General features: G+C 33.8%; 1 protein-coding gene and 1 long non-coding RNA gene across 5 annotated transcripts in view; both read right to left on the bottom strand.

Annotated features, from left to right (window-relative positions):
* The window catches only part of LOC136032687 (uncharacterized), a 198,218-nt gene that overhangs the window by 148,473 nt on the left and 22,566 nt on the right, over window positions 1-27,179 (bottom strand). The window lies entirely within an intron of this gene.
* LOC136032646 (protein singed wings 2-like) overlaps window positions 1-27,179 on the bottom strand; it is a 94,466-nt gene that overhangs the window by 65,589 nt on the left and 1,698 nt on the right. The window contains exon 1 of one of the 4 annotated variants that reach the window (XM_065712925.1): window positions 20,919-21,064. The exons of 1 other annotated variant lie outside the window; for it this stretch is intronic. The gene's annotated coding sequence lies outside the window, so the exon portion shown is untranslated. Of the gene's footprint in view, window positions 1-20,835; window positions 20,855-20,882; window positions 21,065-27,179 lie in introns of those variants that run through there. 2 more of the 4 variants (XM_065712934.1, XM_065712941.1) reach the window with 2 other exon arrangements.

Genomic DNA, 27,179 nt, shown 5'->3' with positions numbered 1-27,179 from the left:
ATCCCAATCTATTCAAAACCTCCCCCCTTAAGCCCTCCCAGGAAGCTTTCATCTCCCTTAAATCTTTCCATGGAACATCCTCACAGCTCATTCGAGGACGACCTGCTGTTTCAACTTTATAGGATCCAATTACAGAATGAAAATTTTGTTGAATAATTTTTGAGTTCTTTTTCGTAAAAACCTTGTGGCCATAAACGGTAGGCCAACAAAGACAATATTTTATCCTTCATCTGCAAAACGTGTCCTAGCCATCTCATCCTTTCTCTCATTATAGCCCCAGAAACTGGGATTGAACCACATTATTCGAAACGCTTACCGTTTGAGATAAGGTCAGTCAGTCAGTATGATACCCAAAACAACTGCAGGCTATAACTCTGGAAAACATTTAGCAAAGCCTCCTCCATTTTTTGAAGAGCCCACGCTTTAGAACCATAATTGACCACTGTCATCATTGCATCTTCTAATATTCTAGTCTTTGTTCACAGAGGTATCTACCTTTTCTTCCAAACTTTTTCCAAATGTAAAAAAATAAATAAAAAAATACTGGGCCTTGTTTATTCTACTTTTAATATATTCACTTTGCCCAACATCTTTCCTAATAATTAATTAAAAAAACTTTCCACAAAATTTTTCGAAGAAAAGTGAAGAGTCATATTAAATTTATGACCTGCAGAAACAAATTTCTATAATCATTCAAAACGACCAAATATTACCATGTAGGCCATATTAGAAGAAATGACACCCAAAACCAACGGAAATCAAAATAAGCTATTATAGCAAAAATATAAATAACAGGTCCTGATGTAGATGAATAAATAAATCTTAAGATGTGCAAAAATTAAATTCAATATTTAAGTCAAACTTAATACAAACAAAAATTACTGAAAGTACTATTTTGACCAACCCCTTTTTTCGATATAATAACCGTAAAAGTATAAACCCTGTAGTGTCATATGCGTTTATTGCAAATGAAATATCTAATTTCTAATGAAATATCTAATGAAAGTCATGACGTTGGTAGACTCTAGAATGAGAAATTGAGAGAAATTCCATGAATAATTGAATACTAAACTGGAGAGTTTAAAATTTGACATTGTAGAAGGTGGGTGGAATAATTTCAGGAAAATAGTACGTGAAGTCGCTCATGGTGTCTTAGGAAAGAAAAGTTATATACGCAGCTAAGAGTATTGATAAAAATGTTAACGACATATTTGTCGAATGCGTCAAACCCTAAACAACAACAACAATGATTTTTTTTTTTTTTTTTAACAGAGAGGAGGAGGAGCCTGCAAAAACAAAAAACTATTTGAGTGACAGATCATGTGATTATAAGAGGAATGAATAGAAAGTGGTGAAAACATTGAAATTTCAATTATGGAAAGTATGAAGTGGAGGTCATGCATAAAATTGCCAAAGAAACAGCTTAATAGTAAAATATTGTACTGGTATGTTAATAAGCTGAGAGGGACTTGTCCTCGTTAAAGACATGAACACGGCTACGATTAGTGAGAAGAAACAAGTTCAAAAGAGATGAGCAGAAAATTTTGAGAATGTTCTAAAACATGACAGAGTTACAAAAAAGGATATAGAAAAGAATGGGAAAGTTTGTGACACTTTGGATGTGAAGGAAGATTTAATTTGTGAGGAAGAATTAGCGACAGTATCAAAGGATTAGAAAATAATAAGGACCCATGTGCTGATAGTGTGGCAAATGAATTTTTTTTAATACGGTGGTTGTTAGATAAGAAAGATACTAAAGAGTATGAAAATGATTTTGGAAAAAAGGGAAAGTACCTAGTGATTTTAGGAAAACTAATTGAACACCTCCATAAGAAAGCTGATAAGAGTGAGTGTGATATTCATAGAGGCATTAGCCTGGTTTCTCTAGGAAACAGATTTCTTAGCATAACTATATTTTTTATACTTAGAGATGCTATAGTAATAAAAATAATAATAATGTATTTATCACCAACTTTACAAAACAAAGGTTAAATGGAGTAAATACAAAAGAAAAACAGCAAAAGAACAACAAGAAACAAAGTTAATCACATACAGAAAAAAAAAGGATAAGACGATGAAAACACCCTAGCCTATAAGGTGCTTCAATAGCTAGCTTGGCACATAATTTTTCGAAAAAACCAGTAATATTTGTCGCTGAGTAATATAGTGGGTGCGTCAACAAAATTTTCATTCTTAGATTAGTAAATGAAAAGAGTGTAAGTCATCAACCGCTCTTAGTAATAAGTTCTACAGATTATTAGCATGCCTTTAATTTGGCTAATAGAAGAGCTTTGCTGAAGTACCTATTCTTGTATGGCATAAAAGATAAAGATATTAAACTGACTAGTACTATGTACGGAATAACGTTGCAAAAGTTAAGCTGGAAGATGAGGTTAGTAGTTGCTTTCACATTAAATGAGGAATTAAGCAGGATTGAGTTCTATCCCCATTAATGGGGATAATTTTGATGGATTTTGTCCAAAGGTGCACATCAAATGCAAAGGGAGTACACAGAATCAAATTAGGAAGTAAAACTCTCCTAGGTTTAGATTACGCTACTTAATTAAGCATTTTTGAGTGAAAATGTTAAAAAAATGATGGAAGTCTATGAGGTTTTGTGTGTTGAATGAGCAAGAGCAGGTTTGTAAAATAATGTAAAGAAGACTAGTTCTTTATGAAAATGAGTAAGTGTAGGTGAGAGTGTGATGACGGGTAATAAGAAGGCCAATCTGGTTGACACCTTTACTTACTTATGTAGTAGGCTTATTATTAGTAAAGATAGTGGGTTCAGTGAAGGTTTTAGAAGTAGAATAGCCAAGTCCCAGGATGTTTTTATACAGTTTGGAGTATACAGTTTTGGAGTTTTAAAACAGTTTGGAAGAATGGGAAGATAAGTCTGTAAGCCAAGACTAGAATATCGGAAGCTACAGTAATGGCGGTGGTCAAGTATGATTCTGAAGCATGGACAATCCAAAAAGTAGAGGAGGATTTGCTAGAAGTTTTCTAGCGAAATCGCCCACATGTCGTTTTGAGCATCTGACTGAGTGACTATATATCAACCAGTAGATAGTACGAAAAATGTGGTTCAATTCTGCTTTCTAGGGCTATAATGAGAGAAATGATGAGATGGCTAGGACACATTCTGCAGATGAAAGATGACAGATTGCCAAAGATCGATGAACAAAACAGAATTACCCTAAAAATTAAATAGAAAATCCAAAAAGAAGAAATGAAAGTGATTACTAAAGTCAAACTCTAAACAAACAGAAGATAGATATATAAATATGACAAACCAATACACATGCCTGGTGGCATACTTTAGCGCTGACGATGTTACAATGCTACATACACTGCAAAAATAAAAACTAGCACTGACAATGTTATATACGTTAGCACTGACAAGATAAACATAAATCACGCCAAAGTAAATACCGGCCTACAGCATTAGCATAAATATACAAAAAAAATAATAATTCCCCGCAACATATTAAACGCAATTCACCTAATCATTTGTTATTTATTTAAATATTTGAAAACCCGTCCGTCATACCTTTAAACCTCGCACCCAATAATTTTGACGAATTTCAATTTTGCGAGCATGTTTTACAATTTTTTACAAAGTTCATTATTTCTGAAAATATTATTTTCATCGCTCCGTCGTAATTTTTTAAAAATAATTTTAAAAACTCTCACTTATTGCTACAATCTCGTACTGATACTGGAACTGAGTTCTGGATACTGATACTGGAACTGAGTTCAAAATTTTTTACCCAGTATGACAGATGCTGAAACCCGCTCTTTACGTATGACGAAATTCACACGAAAAATTGTGAACGATGAGTGGTTGGATAATTATGAAATTGGGAATTAGTTGAAAAAATACCAGAAAAATTTGAAGGTAAACTATTGTATAAATAACCATGACAAGTATTGGAAATAGAAATCGTATGAAGTTGATCCAAAGAATATATTCCAGAATTCCCATAAAAGTGTCTAACTGAAGATCCATGCTAAACATTAAAAAATCTCATTGGTTTATTCTGGAGTATTTGGAGAGATTTAAATACAGATGGAAAAGTAGAACCCCAAACAGAAATACAATAAGGAAAATATGGGTGGACAATAGAATAATAAATTGCTTTTAGAATATTTTTAGGAAATAAATAACGAAGATGTGATAGATTAACGGTAGTGTTTTCACATGTTTATTAAACAACAAATTTTCATCTAAAATAAAACCAAGGTATTTAAACTGAACAACTCTTTTTAATTCAAGACCACTCAACAAAAGAGAGAACCCATCTGAAATGACGGATCCAGTTCGCAAAAACAACATATATTGGCATTTTTCCTCATTAAGAGCTAGCAAATTCCTTGAGTACCAAAAATTTACAACTTGTAACGTGCATTCAAGGTTATGGAAAAGAACTGCTAAGTCCCGGTGAGAGGAAAAAATTACTACATCATCAGCAAACATAATTATTTTACAAAGAGGCAAAACATCTGAGGTAGAGCCTTGAGGTATTCCGCAAGTAATCTGGAAAGCATCTGAACGAAGATCAAGGGATTTATCAATACATTCTAGTCGTCTTCCAGAAAGATAAGATGCAAAAAAAATTAACGGTTCATAATGAAAATCCATCAGACTTAAGTTTCGTAAGAAGCAAAGAATGATTTACAGTGTCAAACGCTTTAGCAACATCAATGAAAATAGCCAAAGCATGTTGATCACCATCTAATGATTCACTAATATTCAATAAAAGCTCATGAATTGCCAGTTCAGTTGACTTTCCCTTTATAAATCCATATTGAGAAGTGTGTAATATCTTATTATCAAATAAATATTTTTGTAGTTGATTATTTGCAATTTTTCCAGAATTTTACTATAAACTGAAAGAAAAGAAATACCTATATAATCTGAATAATCAGTTGAATTACCGGCTTTAGGTAATGCTATAATACTTGCTTATTTTAAAAGCTCAGGAAAAATCCCACATGTAAGTGATAGATTAAAAATATGCGCCAATAAAGGGGAAATGCTCGACGCTACCTGTTTGACAATTTGCGCTAAAAATCCAAATTCATCTGCAGAAAAACTTTGTTTAAGCTTCATAATAATTTTTTTTTTTATCCCTGAGGCGCAATCTCAGAAAAAGTAAACATTTTTTCCGCATGTTGCCCATTACTTGGAATAATAGGGGATTCAGCAGTGCACTCATGGTCGATGCAAGTCTAGAACCGATATTACTAAAATAATCTCCCAAAGCATTTAAAATATCTTTAGGTTGTACAATTTTTCCCCATTTATTTCCAGGCAATCAACACTAGTACTCTTACGACTATGAGGATGTATTCCTTCATTTATCAAATGTCTTGTCTTTCTCATATCAGAATAATATTCCAGGAATTTATCATTATAAGATTTTCTCTTCCCATGTATTATAATTGAATTTAGCTTATTCCTATAAAATCTATATTATGAAAAGAGTCGAGTGTCTGCAATTTTAAATAATTCATAAGCTTTTTATTTTTATGGTTTAGTAATACCAAAATACCTTCTGAAATCCAGGGGTCAAATCTCTGCACAAATTTTCCATGCGAAATATCGTTTTTAATCCATTCATATCGTTTTTTCGAATTATTGAATCACGATGTTGTTTATGACTATTTTTTAAATCAAGAGGAACACTCACTATCAGACAAAATTACAAACGATTTTGTTGCATGGACTAAATCAGAAGAATAAGATATGTTATCCAATAGTGTAGCTGTATTAGCTGTGACTCAAGTTGGCAGAGATATACTTGGAAGAAAACTAGAACACAACAACATGCTTAGAAAATCTTTATTATTGCCAGCATCGAGATTCAACAGATCCAAATTGAAGTCACCAGAAATTATGACCGGTTTCCTAGACGCTTCTAGGTTTTATAACTGCGGTTTTAAAATTTCGAAAAAATCTTTAGGATTGCCAGACGGAGGTCTATAAACAGACCCCAAATAAATGGGTTACAGCCTGAGGGGTCAACTTCAACAAAATAGTCTCATATAACCCTTCTTCAAAAACAGAAAAATCACTGAGAACTCGAAAAGACCAATCATCACGAATATACAATATCTACCCTCTCCTCCTATTCTGACACCTTAAACGTGAAATACACTTCATCCCAGGCAGATTTAACATTATAAGAGGTGTATTACCAAACCCCGAGAATGTTCTTAGGACTAGATGTAAGCAAGAACTTGAGTTCGCTGAATGCACTTTGCAACCCTTGCGCATTCACATGTAACGATTGGATCAGAAATTTACACTTGTTAGACTGATCGGTTTGAATACCACCTGAAGAAAATTCACACTCGGGTAGATTTTTTACATAAGGCCTATCTTTCTCACTGCCAGTTGCTGAATTTAGAATAACATCAAGTTTCAAACGAGAATCAAGAAAAGACTGAAAGCGATCCATAAAGAAAGAAAAAGGAAAACAAATATCACCATTTTTTGTAATTAAGCCACGGGTTCTTTTGACACATTTCGAATCTGAACTACATCAGAAATCGATCTACACGGAATGTTTTGTCAACTGCATTTGACATAAATAAAGCCTAGTAAAGTCCATACTTTTTTTTAAATCAAATTTGTTGCGCACAAGTTTGTAAATTTCTTGCCTTTCCCTGGCCAAAGCCTCATTCACATAGATTTGGGAGCTCTTCAAATTTTTGCGACTACGCAGTATCTCCACCGCAGATGCATCAGTAAAAAAAAAGTTAATTCAATCGGAGTCTTACTTTCAGAAGCAGATCCCAAAGGTTTTGCACTCTTGATAATGGATTTGTCTAAACTGAGTCCCATTTCACTGTTGAGTCAATCAAGTATTTTTTCACCAAGACCGGGTAAATCCCGAGCAGAAGAGTCTATGCCTGACACAATAATCTTGCTAAGAAGCGCTGGCTGACTTATATCGTCTAGCTAGGTTTCAAGTTTCTGGAGCTTTGCCCCAATATGAACGATTTTGGACCGTAAGTCAGTAAGATTTTTTATCAATACGTTCAAATTTGGCCTCAAACTAGAGCTCAATCGCCTCATAAATACCTTGGGTAACAGTATCAAGGAAATCTGCCATGAGTTGCGATCCTGACGAACTCCCTAGTCTATTAAACTCGTGCTCCTTCTCTTCCAAATCTCGTCTCCAATTCCATCACGAAGGTTTACAATTTCAGTCTGCATCAAATTAACAGATTCAGATAAATCACCAGGTAAACCTTCACAATCCTCCATACACAGCTTTATTGCACGCTGAACATTTTTTCTGCCATCTGTAAGCACCTCAACTCGTTTAACGATTTTTATCTCCTCTGTCCCATAGCAGCGAACTTCTTAATTAACTTCATTGTCCTTGACAAGCATCACCCTTGTAATCTTGCACGGCCAAAGCTTGTAATATTTAAACTGGGTGAACGCTTGGCTACCCGCATGCATAGCAACCGGGGAAAATGCCACTCTTAGTAAAAAGTGAACACACTAATTAATCCTCTCTATTTTTTTATGAATAGCACGTGTCACGAAATTATTATAAACTGGAGTTTAGCAACTGACCCTCCCCCCAGTCATAAACTTTCTAAAGACTACAGCAGCATATACATTTTTTTTAGTGATTCGATTATTTTTTTTAGTATTTTGAGCAGTGTGGTTCGATTTTTGAAAATGTCAATAAAAATATAATAAACACATAATAATCAGGATAGATGAGAAGATCTGATGACAACAAACTGATTGTCCGATATATACTGATATTAATTCCTGGAAAACTTCAATTAAATTTTACCTTGTACTAACAAACAATCTACAACTGAGGCAAATGAATAAATCTTAGATACCAGTAATAATCACACCATAGAAAATTGTGGCATATAATTTTAATTCTTAAATGTAATTTTTATCAAGATAATTATGTTCTATAGTATTATATAGCAAAAAAAGAGATGAAAAACAATACTCTAGAAACAAATTTCGGCTATATATTTGCACATTAAGGGGAGAGGTAACCTGACCTAACCCCCACCCTCCTAATGTGCAACTATATAGCCCGAATTATATCATTTTAATGTATTCTGTTACCTGCCACTTGTTTTCCACTGAGCGTAAGATAATTGTTTCATAATACAGACAGATAAAACCAGTTTGTTCTCGAGTTTTTTACAGCATAAACTTGAGTGTTGGTGGCATAATGCATAATTACCCTTTAATCTATCATGCATTCAATTAGTATGTGTTTAACATTAATATATTATGCCCAAAACCTGGAGTGAAAGAAAATAAGATTCAAACCAAATTGCAGAAAATAAGACAAAAAGTTATCAAACAGTTTGTGGTAACAAAATGTAGTAAGGAGTGACCCGGCTCAATAGTAACCGAAAGTCTAAAAAACGGAATTTTCATACCAATAGTTTCATCTTAAGATTCGCATTTTAATGCTGATTTGAAATACATAAGTTTCGTCACCCTTAAAAGCGATAGCATCTTAACGAAAATCACACCATCAGATTCAGCGTATCAGATGCGTGTTTTTCTTCTTTTTTTTTTCTTGTCTTTTTTTTCAGGGGTGATCGTATTGACCCAGTGGTCCTAGAATGACGCAAGAAGGCTCATTCTGACGGAATTTGGAAGTTCTAGTTCCCTTTTTAAGTGACCAAAAAAATTGGAGGGCACCTAAGCCCCCTCCCACGCTCGTTTTTTTCCCAAGGTGACCAGTTCAAAATTCTGAGATAGCCATTTTATTCAACATAGTCGAAAAACCAAATAACTATGTCTTTGGGGACGACTTGTACCCCACAGTCCCCATGGGAGGGGCTGCAAGTTACAAACTTTGACCAGTGTTTACATCTAATAATGGTTATTGGGAAGTGTATAGACGTTTTCAAGGGGTATTTTTTGGTTGGGGGAGGGGTTGAGGGGAAGGGATTATGTGAGGGGAACTTTCCATGGATGAATTTGTCATGGGGGAAGAGAATTTCCATGAAGGGGTACAGCATTTTCTAGCATTTTAAAAAAAGTGAAAAAATCAATATGAGAAGTTTTTTAACTGAAAGTAAGAAGCAGCATTAAAACTTAAAACGAACAAAAATTATTCCACATATGAGGGGTCCACCTCCTTCTAATAACCCGCTCTTTACGCTAAAGTATTTTAGTAATTTCATCTATTTATTCTATTGTCTTAGTGATTCAAGGGGTCATTCTTAAGGAATTTGGACGAAATTTAAGCTTTAGTGTAAAGAGCGAGGTATTGACGAGGGGCCGATCCCCCTCATATACGTAGTAAAAACATATAAAAACATATAGAAGTTCGTTACGTAAGTTAAATCGTAAGTTACGAATATTTTTACTAATAAAAATGTTTGTAAAAAATTTAAAGTTCTAGTCGCCTTATAAGTAACCAAAAAATTGGAGGGTAACTAGGCCTCCTCCCCGGCTCCTTTTTTTCTAAAAATCATCCGCTCAAAACTACGAGAAAGCCATTTAGTCTAAAAAAATAAATTGATATGCAAATTTAGTTCTAATTATTCATGTGCAGAGAGCCAAAATAAATATGCATTAATTTAAAAACGTAAAGAAATTATATAAAAAAAGCAAGTTTTTTTAAACTGAAAGTAAGGAGTGACATTAAAACTTAAAACGAACAGAATTTACTCCGTATATGAAAGGGGCTGTTCCCTCCTCAACGTCCCGCCCTTTACGCTAATGTTTTTTACTGTTTTAAAAAGTAGAGTTGAGAGAAAGAGTAAAACTCTTTTTTTACTGTTTTTTTAAAAGTGTAGTTGAGAGAAAGTCAAACTCGATTTTTACTGTTTAATTTTTTTACTGTTTTTTTTAATAGTGGAGTTGAGAGAAAGAGTCAAACTTTGGCGTAAAGAGCGGGCGTTGAGGAGGGAACAGCCCTTTTTATATACGGAGTAATTTCTGTTCGTTTTAAGTTTTAATGTCACTCCTTACTTTCAGTTCAATTTTTTATTGATTTAATCATCTTAAAGGATCCATTTAATTTCTGAGTAAATGATGTTTATATTTGGAAAGAACATAAAAAAAGGTTTCAAGTGGTATGTTCATCAAATTTATAGCTCAACAATGAAAAAATCTCCAAATTTATCGCAAAATCCCCTCTCCCCTCTCTGGATAGGTACCATGCTTTCCCTTTTTCATTTTAGAAAGATTTTTTGGACCTTGTATGATATACCCATTACCTAAATAGCGATAAAGACCCTATTTTTCTTCTTGTTTTTTGTGTTTATACCCATTACTACTCAAGAAGTGAAGTTAGGTTAATCCTAATAAAATAAACCAAAGTATGATAAAAAATATAATACTTTAGAAACAAATTTGGGCTACATATTTGCACACTAGGGGGGTGAAAGTAAAGTACAGTGGCTCTACATGAAAATATGCGAGCTAAAATTACTTTTTGCATATTATAAACTAAGAATTGTTTTCTGACTTCACACTGTCCAAATACTTTATCCCTCCCCCCCCCCCCTGATGTGCAAATATATAGCTCAAACTATATGTTTCCCAGCTATTCTGTCACTTCTCTTTTTCTTCTCTCATGTTAAGGTGGAAGAAAATAGCAAAAGAAACCAGTTTACAGTGCATCAATGCAAGAACAACTTGAGCATTAGTGGGTATATCATACAAGTACCAATTTTTCAATTTAACTCTCTTTTATTTTCAGACCTTTGAAAATTAAACAAAATAAAAAAAAAAAAAATTAACCTCATGGTCCAGCTGTCTAAAAAAAACCTTTACATTGATGCTCGGAATTATACTGAAAGTAAATTTGTTCAGATGGAATTCTCTGTCACAAGAGAATCTTTGATTCAATGATCTATGTCTGATTTTTGATGTTTAGTAAATATTTGAGACAAAAACTTTGGAAAGTAGTGAAAAAATTATGTCAAGTTAAGTGAAAGTGATAGTTACTAGGGGTGGATTGTCACAACCTATAAATCACTAGGGGTGGCAACCCTGAATGAAATTTTTGGGGAACCAATTTTTTTCCTGACGAGGGATTTTGGAGAAATTACCGAAAATTCGGGGATTGAAACGCTGGTATTTTCTGACAAAATGTGCTGACAAATTTTACTAACTCAATAAAACTGCTAAATAGCATTGCTACTATGCTACCCCACTTTTTGCATATTGGAACACAACTTATGTTTTGACAGCTTTTCTTGGAACAAGAATTATTCCTATATGTAAAAATGGCATTTTCAGGCAAAATCTGCCAATTAGCATTGCTACTTTGCTATCCAACTTTTTGCGCGACAGCCCATAAATAAAAAAAATAGAGTCAGATATAAACAACAAGTACACTATTAGAACTGCTTTAGCCAAAACCTCTATATAAGAAACTTGCCATTTCTTTGCTTGAACAACAAGGGAAATATATTGGCTTGAAAATCAAGAAACATGGCTTTCATTTCTTTTTTCTTTTCCTAAAATAGCTTGGCATCGGAACATCATAGATAGCTGTTTAATGAGTCTTTTCAAAGGAAATTGATGGTGTTAAAAACATTTTGCAATTAAAAAAAATACATACATATTTTCAAAATAATCAATTTTTTCCACAAAAAAAAACTGAATCTTTCTATAGCACTACAGTAGCTAATCTTATTATAGTATCAGGAATTTGTCACCTCTAAGTGCTTCTGTAATTGAAAGAAAAATTTAAGGTAAAACCAATGTTTTTACAAGGAACTACATTTTCATATACTAGATATATATAGAGCTAGTCTATATTTATATAGCTAGTCTATATTTATAGACTAGCTGTTGGGGTGGCGTTTCGCGCCACCCCAACACCTAGTAACCTGTTGTAGCACAGTGGATTGGTGCTCTGCTTGGCAATACGGGGCCCAAGGTTCGATCCACGCCGCGGCAAGGTTGGGCGACAAACTTGCTACTTGTTCCTGTAAAAACACCCAGCAACTGAAACGTCAATTCGACGCCCTATGCGCCAGCAATGGCTCTGGAGGATCTTTATCCTTTATATTTTTTTATCCAACACCCAGTTGGTGGGGGCACTTCGCGCCCCCCCCCCCCCCCCCCGCGCGCGTACGTCGTTACGCGCCATTGTAGTTGTGTCCCTGTGTCCCACCTGTGAATATAGATATATATATATATATATATATATATATATATACATATATATAAAAATGAGTTGTTTGTGGGTTATGTCTGTCTGTCTGTCTGTCGAGTAACGTCGTGTTTGTCCACATATGACGTCTGAATTATTTCACACTAATACAAAAGAAGAAAAAAAACTAAAAAAGGTAAAAACTACAAAAAAAACTAAAAAGAAAAAAAAACTAAAAAAGCTAAAAAACTAAAAAAAATAAAAAAACTAAAAAAAAGGTAAAAACTAAAAAAAACTAAAAACTAAAAAAGAAAAAAACTAAAAAAAACGGAAACACTGAAAAATAAAAGAGAAAAAGAAAACAAAAAAAATATAAATAAAATAAAAAAAAAAATAAAAAAGATAAAAACTACAAAAAAAAAACTAAAAAGAAAAAACGAAAAAAAACTAAATAAGCTAAAAAAAAAAGGTAAAAACCAATAAAAAAACTAAAAAGAAAAAAAGAAAAAAACTAAAAATTTTTTCATCATACAATATGACGTCTGAATTATTTCATCATATACCAATTCAAAAACAAAAGTATTCAAGCCGATGTAGCTGAGTTGGTAACGCGGTATGTTCCAGGTTCTAGGTTCTAGAGGTTCCAGGTTCGAATCTGAATACAAAAGAAGAAAACAAAACAAAACTTAAACTACAGAAAAAAACTAAAAAGAAAGAAAGGCTAAAAACTAATAAAAAAAAACTAAAAACTGAAAAAGAAAAAAAATTAAAAAAAGGAAAAAAAGTGAAAAATAAAGGAGAAAAAGAAAACTAAAAAAAAAAGCGACCGGGACACAGGGAATGTTCGATTAGCAATCACCATCAACAAAGCACCGGGACACAAATGACGACCAGGACACAGGGAATATAAATGACAACGACTGAAGTCATGTTTGTCAACTGATGAAATTGCATACCGGGACACCGGGACACAAATGACGACCGGGACACAGGGAATATAAATGACGACCGGGAACCTCAAAGAGAAATTACAGACTGGGACACCCGGACACAAATCACGACCAGGACACAGGGAATATAAATGACGACCGGGACACAGGGACACACCTACAACGAGGACGCCGGGGGCACAGGCGGGATATATAAATGACGACCGGGACACAGGGATTGTTCGAATAGAAATTACAGACCGGGACACCGGGACACAAATGACGACCGGGACACCGGGACACAGGGAATATAAATGACGACCGGGACACTCAAAGAGATATTACAAACTGGGACACCGGGAAAACATAATAAACTTGGCAGTAAATATCAAATGCACATTTGAATGGCTAAAGACAAATAATGATATTGAGCAGCTGTTTGAAGCCAATTTTCATTTAGGTTAGAAGATGAAAGTTACCTCTGCAAAAGTGTCACTGATTTTCCTATGAATAATTGTACTGTTTGAGTCAGTTTATTGATAGTTATCTTGTGCAGAAGAGGGCAAAAAAGAAGAGATTAGTACTGTCTGGCCAACAGGAGCTGAAAGTAAGGAGCGACATTAAAACTTAAAACGAACAGAAATTACTTTGTATATGAAAGGGGCTGCTTTCTCATCAACGCCCCACTCTTTATGCTAAAGTTTGACTCTTTCTCTCAACTCTTCTTTTTAAAACAGTAAAAAACTTTAGCGTAAAGAGCAGGGCGTTGATGAGGAAGCAGCCCCTTTCATATACAAAGTAATTTCTGTTTGTTTTTCAAGTTTTAATGTTGCTCCTTACTTTCAGTTAAAAAACTTGTTTTTTTATTTAATTTCTAAACGTTTTGGAATCAATGCATGTTTTGACTTTGGCTCTCTGCAGAGGAATTATTAAAACGAAATTTGCATATTTATTTTTTTGGCTAAATGGTTTTCTCATAGTTTTGGTCAAATGATTTTGAGAAAAAAAGGAGCAGAGGAGGAAGCCTAGTTGCCCTCCGATTTTTTGGTTACTTAAAAAGGCAACTAAAACTTTTAATTTTTTATGAATGTTTTATTGGCAAAAGATATATGTAACTTATGAATTAGCTTATATAACGAACTTTTGTATTCTCATGTTGTTAGTGCACATATGAGGGGTTCACCCCCTCGTCTGTACCTTGCTCTTTACATTAAAGCTTAAATATTGTCCCAATTTATAAAGAATGACCCCTGAATCACAAAAGCCCCATCATTTGCGTAATAATTTCTGTTCGTTTTAATTTTTAATTCTGCTCCTTACTTCCAGTTGAAAAAACTTTTGCATAATTATTTTTCATTGTTTGTTTTTTTTAAATAATGCTAGAAAATCTTGCACTCCCTTCATGGAAATTTTGAATTCCCTCCCTTCATAGAAATTTTGAACAGCATGTAAATCTCATATTCAGCGGACCACTGAGTGGAAAGAATGCCAAACAACAATGTGCATACCTTCTTCTTTAGCTAGGAGAAAAAGGACGAGATGTCTTTAGTACTTGGACATTAATATCAGAAGAAAAAGACAAACTTGATATTTATCTTAAGAAATTTAAAGAGTACATTGCTCCTATGAACAATCCTATATTCGCTCGCTATAAATTCCATAAGCAGGATCAGTTGGAGCATGAATCAATTGAACAATACATTACAGCCCTCAAGGTGCTTGTCAAAGACTGTGAGTTAAACGGACAATTTTTAGAAGGAGATGGTGAGAGACAGATTAATATGTGAACTGAAACAACATAGAATTCGAGAAAAACTATTATCTCAAGGTGGAACCCTTACTCTTGACACTACAGTGACAATTGCAAGAGCTTTTGAGACAACACAAGAGCAGCTCATGTCCATGTCAGCCATGTCCTTGTCACCTACAACAGTAAAGGAGCCGAATGTAAAACAAGAATTAGACTATGTAAGAAGACAAAAGAAGTATGACCAACCCACACCAAGTAAGAAGTGTTACTTCTGTGGTGGGGCATATGACCCAAATCACAAATGTCCAGCAAAAGGGAAGTCTTACTCCAAGTGCGGAAAGACAAATCATTTTGCTGGTGCCTGCTGTAGCGAACCAGTAGATACTATTGATATGGAAGGAACAGATGAAAATCAAGAACAAGAAATTTATATTGATACATTACTTATTGGAGCCATGGCTGAGAAATCAAGCCAACCGACTGTGGATATCAAACTGAATAATTCAGCATGGGAAAATCTATTCAAAATCGACACAGGAGCTGAAGCAAATGTTATCCCAAAATCTATCTTTGACAGACTTAAACCCAAACCACAACTAAACAAGACAAGCCAGATCCTTGTAGCTTATGGAGGAACTCGCATTCCAATTGCAGGAGTTAAATTGTAGACATAAAGGAATTATCAACAAAAAGTACAGTTTCTTTGTAGTTAATATACAGTCGAATCCAATACTACAATACCAAGCATCAGTAGAAATGGGGTTTGTGAAGGTAACTACATCTATCTCTTCCTTATCAACAAAGAAGAGTGTTAAGAAGAACCGAATTCCCAAAGAGTTTGATGACGTCTTTGCTGGGATAGGTAAACTCCCAGGTAAAGTAGAGATCCATGTAGAAAAGAATGCAATCCCATCCAATAATCCTGTCAGGAGAATACCTTTTGCCTTACATGAGAGGGTTAAAAGCAAACTGGAGCGCCTGGAAAAATTAGACATCATTGAAAGAGTGGTGGCTCCAACCGAGTGGGTTAATTCAATTGTAGCTGTGGAAAAGTCAAACGGTTCGTTACGTTTATGCTTGGATCCAAGAGAGCTTAATAAGTCCATACAAAGGCCCTATTATCCAATGCCAACTTTTGAAGATATAGCAGCCAAAATTCATGGCCACAATAAGTTCTCTAAGCTTGATTCAACATCCAGGTATTTGATGCTGGCATTAACTGAGAAGTCTTCACTTGTCACAACTTTCAACACTCCATTTGGCAGGTACAAATACAAAAGAATGCCGTTTGGATTAATATGTGCACAAGACGAATTCCAGCAAAAGATGGTAAAAACCTTTGGCAACTTGAAAGGCATTAGCGTCATTGTTGACAATATCCTTGTATCAGGAAAAAATGAAGAACATGATGAGAATTTAAGGAAAGTCCTAGAGAAGGACAGAGAATTTGGAGTAAGGTTTAATCCAGAAAATGCATATTTGGATCAACAAGCGTGCCATATTTTGGACATCTAATAACTGCAGATGTTATCAAACCAGATCCTTCAAAAGTTCAAGCCATAATTGAGATGCCACATCCATCAAACAAAGACGAACTGGCCACATTCCTTGGAAGGAGGATCATGCTAAAAGCTATAGAGTCCAATAAAGACCCCTACCTTGGTCTTTTAGAATATCGGAATACTCCAATAGACGGTGAGGCATCACCTGCCCAGCTTCTTATGAGTAGAAATTTAAGATCCATCCTTCCCTGTACTCGGCAGCAACTGGAGCCAAATACTGTTCCAAAGACAAAGTTCCTCAAAGCAAGAACTAGTTGACAAGAAAGACAGAAGCAGAACTATGACAAGGCGTCTAAAGATCTAATAGAGTTGAAAGACAACCAACCCATTTGGGTCAAGCTGTCAAAGGAAGTTACACGTTGGGCAAAAGGTGTAGTGACGTCATGCATAGCTCCAAGATCTTACCTTATACAAGCCGAAAATGGTAGATTTTATTGCAGAAATCGGGCCCATTTGAAACCACGGTCCAGTGCTGAAGACAACAGTGTTCAACAATCTTCAGGATTCACAGGGGATGAGGACCTTCTAGCAGAATTTCACCCTCCTGTGACTCAATCATCTTCTCCAAAAAAGGCTGCTTCAAAGACTCCAGATAATTGTAGTACTGGAGAAATCTTCCAAGACAGTCCATATAGAACTCCAACACACCATCCAGCAGCAAAGAGTGAAAGCAGAAATGGAGAGGATTATTTACAACCCTATGTAACAAGAACTGGTAGAGTGGTTAAGCCAGTGAAGATAATGGACATTTAAATGGCTAGTGTTTTCTTTTTTTGTGTGTGTGCTTTTATAGCACAATTATTATTGTGAAAGAAAGGAGATGCTGTGTTTAGTGCTTTTATGTTTATGCTTGCTGCTTATTATCTTATGATTCATGTTTGCTTATGTAGTTTTGTTGCAGGTCGGTTGGCTTAATGAATCAATCTACTTGGTAACAATGCAATCTGCCTTCTGGCAGAAAATACAAAATTCTACATTTTTGTAAATAGGAGCTTAAAACTTCTACAGAAGGGTTCTCTGATACGCTGATGGTATGACTTTGTTAAGATTATATGACTTTTAGGGGGTGTTTCTCCCTATTTTCTAAAATAAGGCATAATTTATATTTATATAAAATAATTTCTCAGGCTTGTAACTTTGATAGGTAAGACTAAACTTAATGAAACTTATATATTTAAAATCAGCATTAAAATTCGATTCTTTTGATGTAGCTATTGGTATCAAAATTCCATTTTTTAGAGTTTTGATTACCATTAAGCTGGGTTGCTCCTTACTACAATTCATTACCACAAACTGTTTGATTGTTTCTGTTATATGTTAACCAAAAGGATTATAATCCTCCATGGCTAGAGAAAAGGAATAATCTTTTGCTGAATAATAAGATTGAATTGGTGTTTGAAGCATACAAAAAAGAAGCCTTTTGTGTAGATCAAGATTTTATTTGTGATGGAAGCATTAGATAAAAATCAAAAGACAACCTACTAGAAGTCTAAAGGAGTCCAATATCAGCTGACCATATTTTAGAGCCTTAGTTTTTAAAAAACAACATATTCATTTGAACTATGTCACATTCATATGCATTTAAAGAGCAAAAAACAGGCTAAACATTACAGTTTCAATGATGACATTCTTTGCATAAAAGGTGTCATACACAGACAAAAATTTTGTATAATTAGTATATAATGCTAAAAAGAACTATGCATGAAATATGTTCAGTGGACAACTTGAAGAAAGATACCAAGTTAATGGCAATTTAAGCTTCTTTCAGGTGAATATGCCTAAAATTTTGAGTAACAAAATTTAAATATAACAAGGGGGTAATCAGGATTTCAGAAATGCTTAGGAGGGACATGGCCTAATATTGGTTGTAATGACTGCTCAAGATCTGCATAATCTACAAGCTAGGCTGTAATGTATATACAACTAGATTAATGTAATTGTAATAAATATTATTGGAGCTATGTATGAGGCCTTCAGGAGGAAGATGCATTTGCAACTAAATTGATAAGTATGATGTTTTTACCCAATTTAGCTAGGAAGAAAGCATACAAGTTACTTGATACCTTTTTTATGTTCTTTCAAATATGACAATTGCTTAAGGGGGAAATTCTATTTGAGCCCTTAATAGGGCCCTAAAAGATAACTTACAACCCTATCATAGTTTTTATACTATGTGTTAAGGTTAAAAATTAGTTAGAAACTCACAATTCTATTATTAAATCCATCAATAGAAATTAATATATTCTAAAGACATCAATCCATTCCAAATGAAATAAATTTAATCTGATACACATTTGGATCTATAAGTTCTAAAATCTAAAATGTTTTTTTTTATATTATTTTGTGCTTACCTTTTCAGTTTGTTATAATTAGGTTACTGCAAGACACAACTAAATTTTATAAATGAATGGTATTTCAAAAAACTTTTTAAACCCTTTTTTAGTATGGTCACTTTTTGCATGATGACAAAAATATCAGAATTTTCCCCAAAACCAGAATATAACATTTATTTCTATCAGAAATGAACTTGAGTAAATATATAGCCTGAATTGTATAGGTTATGTGCAATGAACTTTTGATTGGTTTGAAAAGTGTAAAATCAATTTGAAGAAAACAGTGACTTACAAAAACTCAATATAGGCCTATACATACAATTTTGGAAATATATTCCCACATCAGGAAAGTGAGCTCATTTACAGTATTTGAGATGAGATTCTGAGTGTAAGCCTACATATATTTCTTAGCTAGTCCAATAGTGACTTAACCAGAAAATATACCAGCTTCAGTGCCTAAAATAGTGCAGGTTACAAAGTTTGGATAAGGTTTAAATACTAAAGAACTATTCAGGTAGCTAAGAAATAAACCAACCTTTAAAGTCAGAATTGCATCCTGAATCCAGATTTGACATGTTTTTGCATTGGAAATGATCTTTACCCCCACCCCTATATATACCAATTCAGGGTAGCCTATATATTTGTATATTAGGGGGATGGGGGTAAAGTTCATTTCTGACACAAATGAATGCTTAATTTGAACTCAGGATGCAATTCTGAATAGCCTACAGGTAAATTTGTTTCTGAGGAATCTTAAGTCTGTAAATATAAATAGTAAAACTCTACTTAAACTACTTTTGGCTATCCTGGAAAAGGGTTAGGTTAGGAAAATGAAACTTTCAGAGATGGGTCTAAAGGCTAAAATATGTCCTGGGAAGGTATTTTGAAGCACTAATCTCTACTCCTTCTCACTCAGAGGATCCTGAAATTTGCCTACATGACAGGTCTATGCTTATTGAAATTTTGATAAAATAACATAATTTTCATCTTTAGTTATCAGTTTCTTTTTTTCTCTGGCTTTAGTTTAGAAAATGCAGTAAAATCCTAGTTAATTGACTTCTTGCTATCTCAGAAAGGGTTTAGGTTAGGAAAATGAAACTTTCACAGATGAATCTACAGACTAAAGTATGTCCTGGAAGGTATTTTGAAGCAACTACCTCCACTCCTCTCTGTAGAGGGCCCTGACCTTTGATGAACTTTAAAAATATGTCTGTTATAAAAATGAAACCTTGCAAAATAGATCTTCTGCTTAATTGAAGTACAACAAAATTGTTTTCAGCTTCATAACTTGACTCAATTTTATTTTACAAGGTTTTAAAGATATGCAAATAGATTTCCTAAATTTAAAAAAAAAAAACATTGATAAGGCTCAAATTTCTACTTAAATAACAGGAATTGCATTTTCAGAACTAAAGACAGAGAAAATGCAACTAGTAACTGAAAATTAAGGTAAATGTTGTTTTGTCAAAATTTCAATAGGTATAGACCTATCATGTAGGCAAATTTCAGGGCCCTATAGAGGGAGAATAAGTGGAGGTGGGTATTTTAAAATACTTTCCTGGGACATACTTTAGCCTGTAGACCCATCCCCAAAAGTTTCATTTCCTAACCTAAACCCTTTCCAAGATAGCAAGAAGTGAATTAACTAGAATTCTAACAAAATTGCAATTCCCAGTTAACTGAGTAGAATTTTGAGGCATATCAAAAGGCTATTCCTTTTATTCAAAATTTAGGAAATGTATTTGCATATCTTTCAAACCTTATAAATTTGGATTGAGCAAAGTTTTGAAGCTGAAAACAATTTCGTTGTACTTCATTTCAGCAGAAGATCTATTTTGTGAGGTATCACTTTTATAACATGGATTTTAAAGGTCATCTAAGGTCAGGACCCTCTAGAGGGAGGAAAAGACATATGTACTTCAAAATACCTTCTTGGGACATAGGCTACTTTAACCTGTAGACCCTGAAGGTCCCTAAGAGGTTCATTTTACTAACCTAACCCCTTTCCAAGATAGCAAAAAGTAGAATTTTACAATATAAGCCTTACCCAAAAGGGTAAGGCTTACATATTTGACAAGTGACCTTCAACAAATCAGTTTTTAGGCTATTATCAAATTTTTTTTAATCTAGCCTAACCTATTTCAAGCACTTCAAGCCCAATATCTAGAACCATAAAAGTGTACTGATTAGGGAATCAAATGGTAGACTCCTTTGATTACTTTCTGATTAGTTGGTCCCAGACTTTTTATGATGGCTTTGCTTCTTGTTCTTCCTATTTAATTTTTGTATTTGACTGCTCAAGTTTTTGTACTTAGGGCTGCCACTCGGTGAAGAAACGATACTAGATTCTTAAACAAAAATCATTATTAGCGCTTAAATCACTAGATTATTGACTAGAAATCAATAGAATCATAAGACTCTTTATCATTGTAATTAATAATTGTTTTGTTTTTAATCGTGTTCAATGCAGGCGCACTTACAGGAGAGGTTAAAATTACTCCCCCCTCCTGATGTGGAAAAATGCCTTTAGATTGATGTTTTTGTTTTACATAATGTTCCATCAAAATTTTGAGATACCCATTTTGCTTAGCATAGTTGAAAGGTTCCAAAACTATACCTTTGGATTTATAAAAACCCATACAACCCCTAAGGCCAAGTCTGGGTATGAAACTGCCCTAAGCATATATATATATATATATATATATATATATATATATATATATATATATATATATATATATATATATATATATATATATATATATATATATATATATATATATATATATATATAAGAATTTTTAATTTTTCTTCATTTTTTCTGTTTGTCAACAATTTTTTGGGAAAAAGAGAGAAGGGAGGGGAAATAACGGCCATCCAATCTTTTTGGTCTAGTAAAAGGGACACTATAAATTTTAATTACCGTTAAAGTGATCCTTCTCCTGTTGTTCTAGGACCGTTGGTTTGATATGATCGCCACTGAAAAAAAGCAACAAATTAAGACACATTCGTGATTTTCTTCAGGAAATAGCACAAAATTTAACAAGTTTGCAGACAGAGGCTTGTAGCTTCTACAATAGGATTCTCTGATACGCCGAATCTAACGGTTTGATTTTAATTAAAATTCTCTTACTTTTAGTGACTGTTTCCCTTCTTTTTCAAGCTTCAGGCAAATTTTCACAGTTTTTTAGCCTTTTTTTAAGTAAAACTAAATTTAATAAATCCTTTATATTTGGGATCAACACAATATGCCGATGATATATCGATTGATATAAAAATTCCTTATTTAGAGTTTCAGTTACTATTCAGCCTTGTTGGTCCATTCTTACAGTTCGTTATCATAAAGTGTTTGATATGTTAGCACATAAACCCAAAAACGTAAAGAATAAGACGTTATCTGCGCTTGTTAGATGTTTCAATTACAAATAAAAGAATTATTGGAGTTATGAATAGAAATTAGAAGTAAAGACTAAAACCATCAGATAAATTTTAAAGTAGATAGCCTACTCCCAGCCGACTTTAATAATCCATAACGCTCTGGGGTCTATATCTGGGATTTTCCAATTAGAAGTTAACTGGAAGTTTCAAAGGCAGTATATTTGCATAAATGTTGATTTGAAACATACTAGGAACTGTAGTAAATCACTATTTTGTGTTTTTCATTAATTAGATCACTATATTATTTTTTCGATTGGATCATGGAACTGCGTGCTATATCGTGAAAAATCACTTGATTTAGGATAAACTAACTAGTTTTAGAACAAATTCCCCCTATAAATCACTTGCTAGAAGCAAATCACTAGGCCACAAAAATCACTAGAAATAGTGATAAATCACAGATCCCATAATTTTCAAAGCCTGTTTTGGAACTTGAAAAGACTGCTTAAAACTAATGCTGCCGGCACTAATTTTGAGAACCTGTGAAAAATTGCCAAAAACCTTGTGTAATTTGTGACTAACCTATGACTTTTTAGAACGTTTTCCGACCTTCTTACTGCAGTTTACTTTCAGCCCAGTCTTCGTTGACGGATTCTGAGACCCAGACCAAAGAATACCAGTCATACTATGATAGATCCGTCAATATTTTACCACTGTTCAGCATTCCAGGATCCAGAGTCAGAATCTATCAATAAAGACTGTACTTTTGGAGTAGCAGCACTAAGACGACACAAGTTACTAGAGTATGTGCAACAAGGCCCAAACGGCTGTAGTAAGGAAATTTTCATTTCACTTGATTGTAAGATGGAAGTGATGAAGGTGATTCCGAAGTAACAGCCCTCTTTGCTCATTTACCGTTGCAAGAAAAAAAATCAGTTAAAAATACGTTATATCGTTTGGACTTCGTGACTCACAGTTATTCCGTAAATACATAAGAAGGTGTGAACGGTCGTAGTTACTGTTTAGCTACTATTAGCTATTAAAGTAAGTAGGTAAATGTTCCCTTTCCAAATAGCAAATCATATGTGCAAACAACGGGAAACTTCCCTGCCTAGGGACTATATCATCCCCAGAAGCATTGTTATTGGAACTTTGAACTGAGCAAAACAAAATTCTATCTTTAAAGTTAATCGGGCATATTTAGGGGGAAAGGACTATAAAAACATAACTAGGGCTTTAATTGCCCCTTAATCACTTGTGACTTGTAAAAAGGGCACTAAAAACTTGTAATTTCCAACCCATTGAGCCGTTTGAGTGTTTTTTATGACAACTTCTTCCATACAAACTTGATTGGTATAAAAAAAAACTAAATAAATCAATAATAAGTGCTTCTTACTTCACTCTTGTTATAGGAAGTGTTTTTGTGACACCAGAATAGTAGAGAATGACCTCATAGGTCTGACTAAAATGTTCGTCTCTGTGTTTTTCCTTACCATCCTCATCCAAAATGGTGTAAAGATCCTTATTAGGTACAAAAATGAGTCTTAGGTAGTGGCCTCTAAAGAATTTAACTTTTAGCAGAAAATTTGGTCATATTAGGATCCTTTCAGGGCTTTCATAAATGTTCGGAAAAAAGTATCAAAATCTTCAAAGATAACCATTGGAATCGCTTGAGGAATTATAATTTCTATTTTTCAAAGCCAGATTTTGTGTAACGTAAATGAAAATTAAGCCTTTTCATATGCCAAAAACTTTAATAAAGCCTCCCATTGGCTCTTTGAAGGATAAGTGCATTTTTGGGTGCCTTCGTGTATACCAAACTTCTAGTTACTTCACACAATAATTTTTAGATATCTCTATTGTTCAAAATGACTGGAATGCCTAAAAAGTAATCATCTTGAATCAGTTTAACTCCTTTTCAGTACTAATAGGAATAAATCCCATTATTTACCCACTGTAGACAAATATATTTTGGCAAAACAGAGGGATATGATTGGTCTCGGCTCCCCGATTGGATTAAAACTCTTTAATGTCAGGCCCTTGAGGGTAACCACCAGGGTACATCAATTATATAGTTGTGAAATAGCCCCTAACCGTGAAAACATCTAAACACCTTATGTTCAAATAATTATTCAAAACATTCAGCATGGACAATTTCAGTAAGATCTTGGAGGGTGGGTTGTGAGGAGACCAGGGAGCCTTAAAATATCGTATTGGTGGGAAGGGGTGAAGGGATAGGCTAAGAATATTTATTTTAATATAGGCCTAAAGACTTTTTGCTATTAGCTCTATTTTACAGTTTAGTGTCAAGGTGAATTAAAAGGTAAGTGCTTGTATTTGCAAAATACTTTATCTACAAATTATTGCAGAAAATTTGGTCACAAACTTTTAGCAGAAAATTTGGTCATATTAGGATCCTCTCGGGGCTTTCATAAATGTTCGGAAAAAAAAGTATCAAAATCTTCAAAGATAACCATTGGAATCGCTTGAGGAATTATAATTTCTATTGGTCAAAGCCAGACTTAGTGTAAAGTAAATAAAAACAAGCCTTTTCATATGCCAAAAACTTTCACAAGGCCTCCCATTGGCTCTTTGAAGGAGAAGTGCATTTTTGGGTGCCTTCGTGTATACCAAACTTCTAGTTACTTCGCACAATAATTTTTAGATATCTCTTTTGTTCAAAATTACTGGAATGCCTAAAAAGTAAGCATCTTGAATCAGTTTAACTCCTTTTCAGTAATAATAGGAATAAATCCCATTATTTACCCAGTGTAGACAAATATATTTTGGCAAAACAGAGGGATATGATTGGTCTCGGCTCCCCGATTGGATTAGAACTCTTTAATGTCAGGCTCTTGAGGGTAACCACCAGGGTGCATCAATTATATAGTTGTGGAATAGCCCCTAACCCTGAAAACATCTAAGCACCTTATGTTCAAATAATTGTTCGAAACATTCAGCATGGACAATTTCAGAAAGATCTTGGAGGGTGGGTTGCGAGGAGACCAGGGAGCCTTAAAATATCGTATTGGTGGGAAGGGGTGAAGGGATAGGCTAAGAATATTTATTTTAATATAAGGCTAAAACCCTTTTGCTATTAGCTCTATTTTACAGTTTAGTGTCAAGGTAAATTAAAAGGTAAGTGCTCGTATTTGCAAAATACTTTATCTACAAATTATTGGGGATTAATGTGATGGTCAAAATAAAATTGTAAGGGTGATCAGAGGCTATGAAGATTTGAAGTCCGAGTGTGGGGTATAGGAGTGGGTACAAAATTGGAATTTCCAACTAAAATTAACCATTTTAAATTTAAAATCTCAGCTAATATTAACCAAATTTATTTGAATATTTTGTATATATTGGTTATAATAAAAGAACCTTGAACCTTGAACCAAGTATCTGCTGCATATACCTCCTTGGACCAGTAATTCTTCTCTGGTGCTGAAATTTAATTGATTCTGCCTGCAAACATCATTGATAAAAGAGTGGAAAATATCAAATACTCTGCTAGAAACCTCAACCACCAGTGGTCTTTCTTCTTCGTTTAGTATGTAGCTATATTTGTCTTTGTTGATTGTAATCTCTCTTTTTGTTGTTGTTTATTTTCTCTTTTTGTTTTCTGTCTTATTCCGTCACTGTGGCTACAAACCCTCTTTTGCTTTGTTGACTGATCAGAAATAAATTGATTGATTGAATAAAATAAACGAAAGAAATTTTTGATTCCATGATAAAACTTGATCCCTTTATAAAAAATACTCTAACAAAAGATGTCCCCATAAATGAAAATGAGTCCATAGACAAAAGTAAAAAATCCCTTTAAGTTCTTACAGTTTATGCGATCAAAACTCTATTCGTCATACCGGCTTTTAACAATTCCAAACACCAAAAACAAGAAGAACAATAGGGAATTTTTTAAGACAGTGGGAAATAAATTAGAATAAATATTTCGACCCTATGTCCAAGGGCCGTCCTCAGCAATACAAATAAGAAAAAAAAACAACTTACGAGAGGATAAAATCAATAAAACTAAAATGAACAGTTTTATAAAACAGTCCCAGCATCCTTACCTCAGCGAAGTTCAACCAGGATTGAAATATAAATTGTTAGGAAACGAGGCAATTCAATGAAATGAAAGAAAATGATGTAAAAATAGGTTTTTAATGCCAGCCTAACTTTTTTCGCTGCTGATCTTATAGGTCTATTTGTGACAGGCTCTGTGTTAATATCTATTGGTTTTTTAAAATATTTTGTAAGGTCATTTTTAATTAAATTTGTGTATAAAACATTCAGTGAATATTCTTCTAAATCCCTATTTAAGGAAATATTATTATTAATCTTAAGTCTGATTTCAATTGCTTCTCGAACTACTTGCTTTATGCCTAGATCATTGCTAATAATGGCGGATTCTTCAAAAAGTATAATGTGGCAAGGATTTTCGAAAACATGGCTACTTAAAGCAGAATCAAAAGAAACAGAAGTAATATTATTAGAATTCAGAGCTTTGATGATATCATCTTTATGTTGTTGTAGGCGTTTCTCGAAATTCTGGTGGGTCCTCCCTAGACAGAATTTGCCACAGTCACATGGTATTTGATAGACACCTCTTTGGCGAGTAACTGGAAACTTATCTTTACCAGAATTTTGTAGATTTATGATTTACAAATTGTTGGTAAATATAACATACAGATTATTTTGTATGCATACTTTTTTAAGATGTCTAGTGATTTTTGGGATATACGGGAGGTAAATTATGTTTTGGGGCTTATCAGGATTTTCACATGGTAAATTATCGTTGATTTTATGAGTGTGTCTTTTCACTCTACGCATAATTGTATTATTAATAAATAAAAGAGGATACCCTTTTCCAAAAAGTATGTCCCTGATAAAGTCTAGTTCAGCTGGGATGTAGGCATCAGAACAAATATTCAGGGCACGATCTATGAGAGATATTACGACATCTCTTTTAACTTGTAGGGGTTGGTCTGATTCAAACTGTAAATATCTATTGTTTTGTGTTAGTTTTCTGTAAATAGTAAAATCGAGTTCATCTAAGTTACGAATAATTAGAACATCTAGGAATGAAATTTTATTTGCAATTTGAA

Source organism: Artemia franciscana, chromosome 1 (genome assembly GCF_032884065.1).
Source record: "Artemia franciscana chromosome 1, ASM3288406v1, whole genome shotgun sequence".
NCBI lineage: Eukaryota > Metazoa > Arthropoda > Branchiopoda > Anostraca > Artemiidae > Artemia > Artemia franciscana.
Note: the sequence above shows the minus strand (reverse complement) of the source record. Positions and strands in the feature narration are given on the sequence as shown.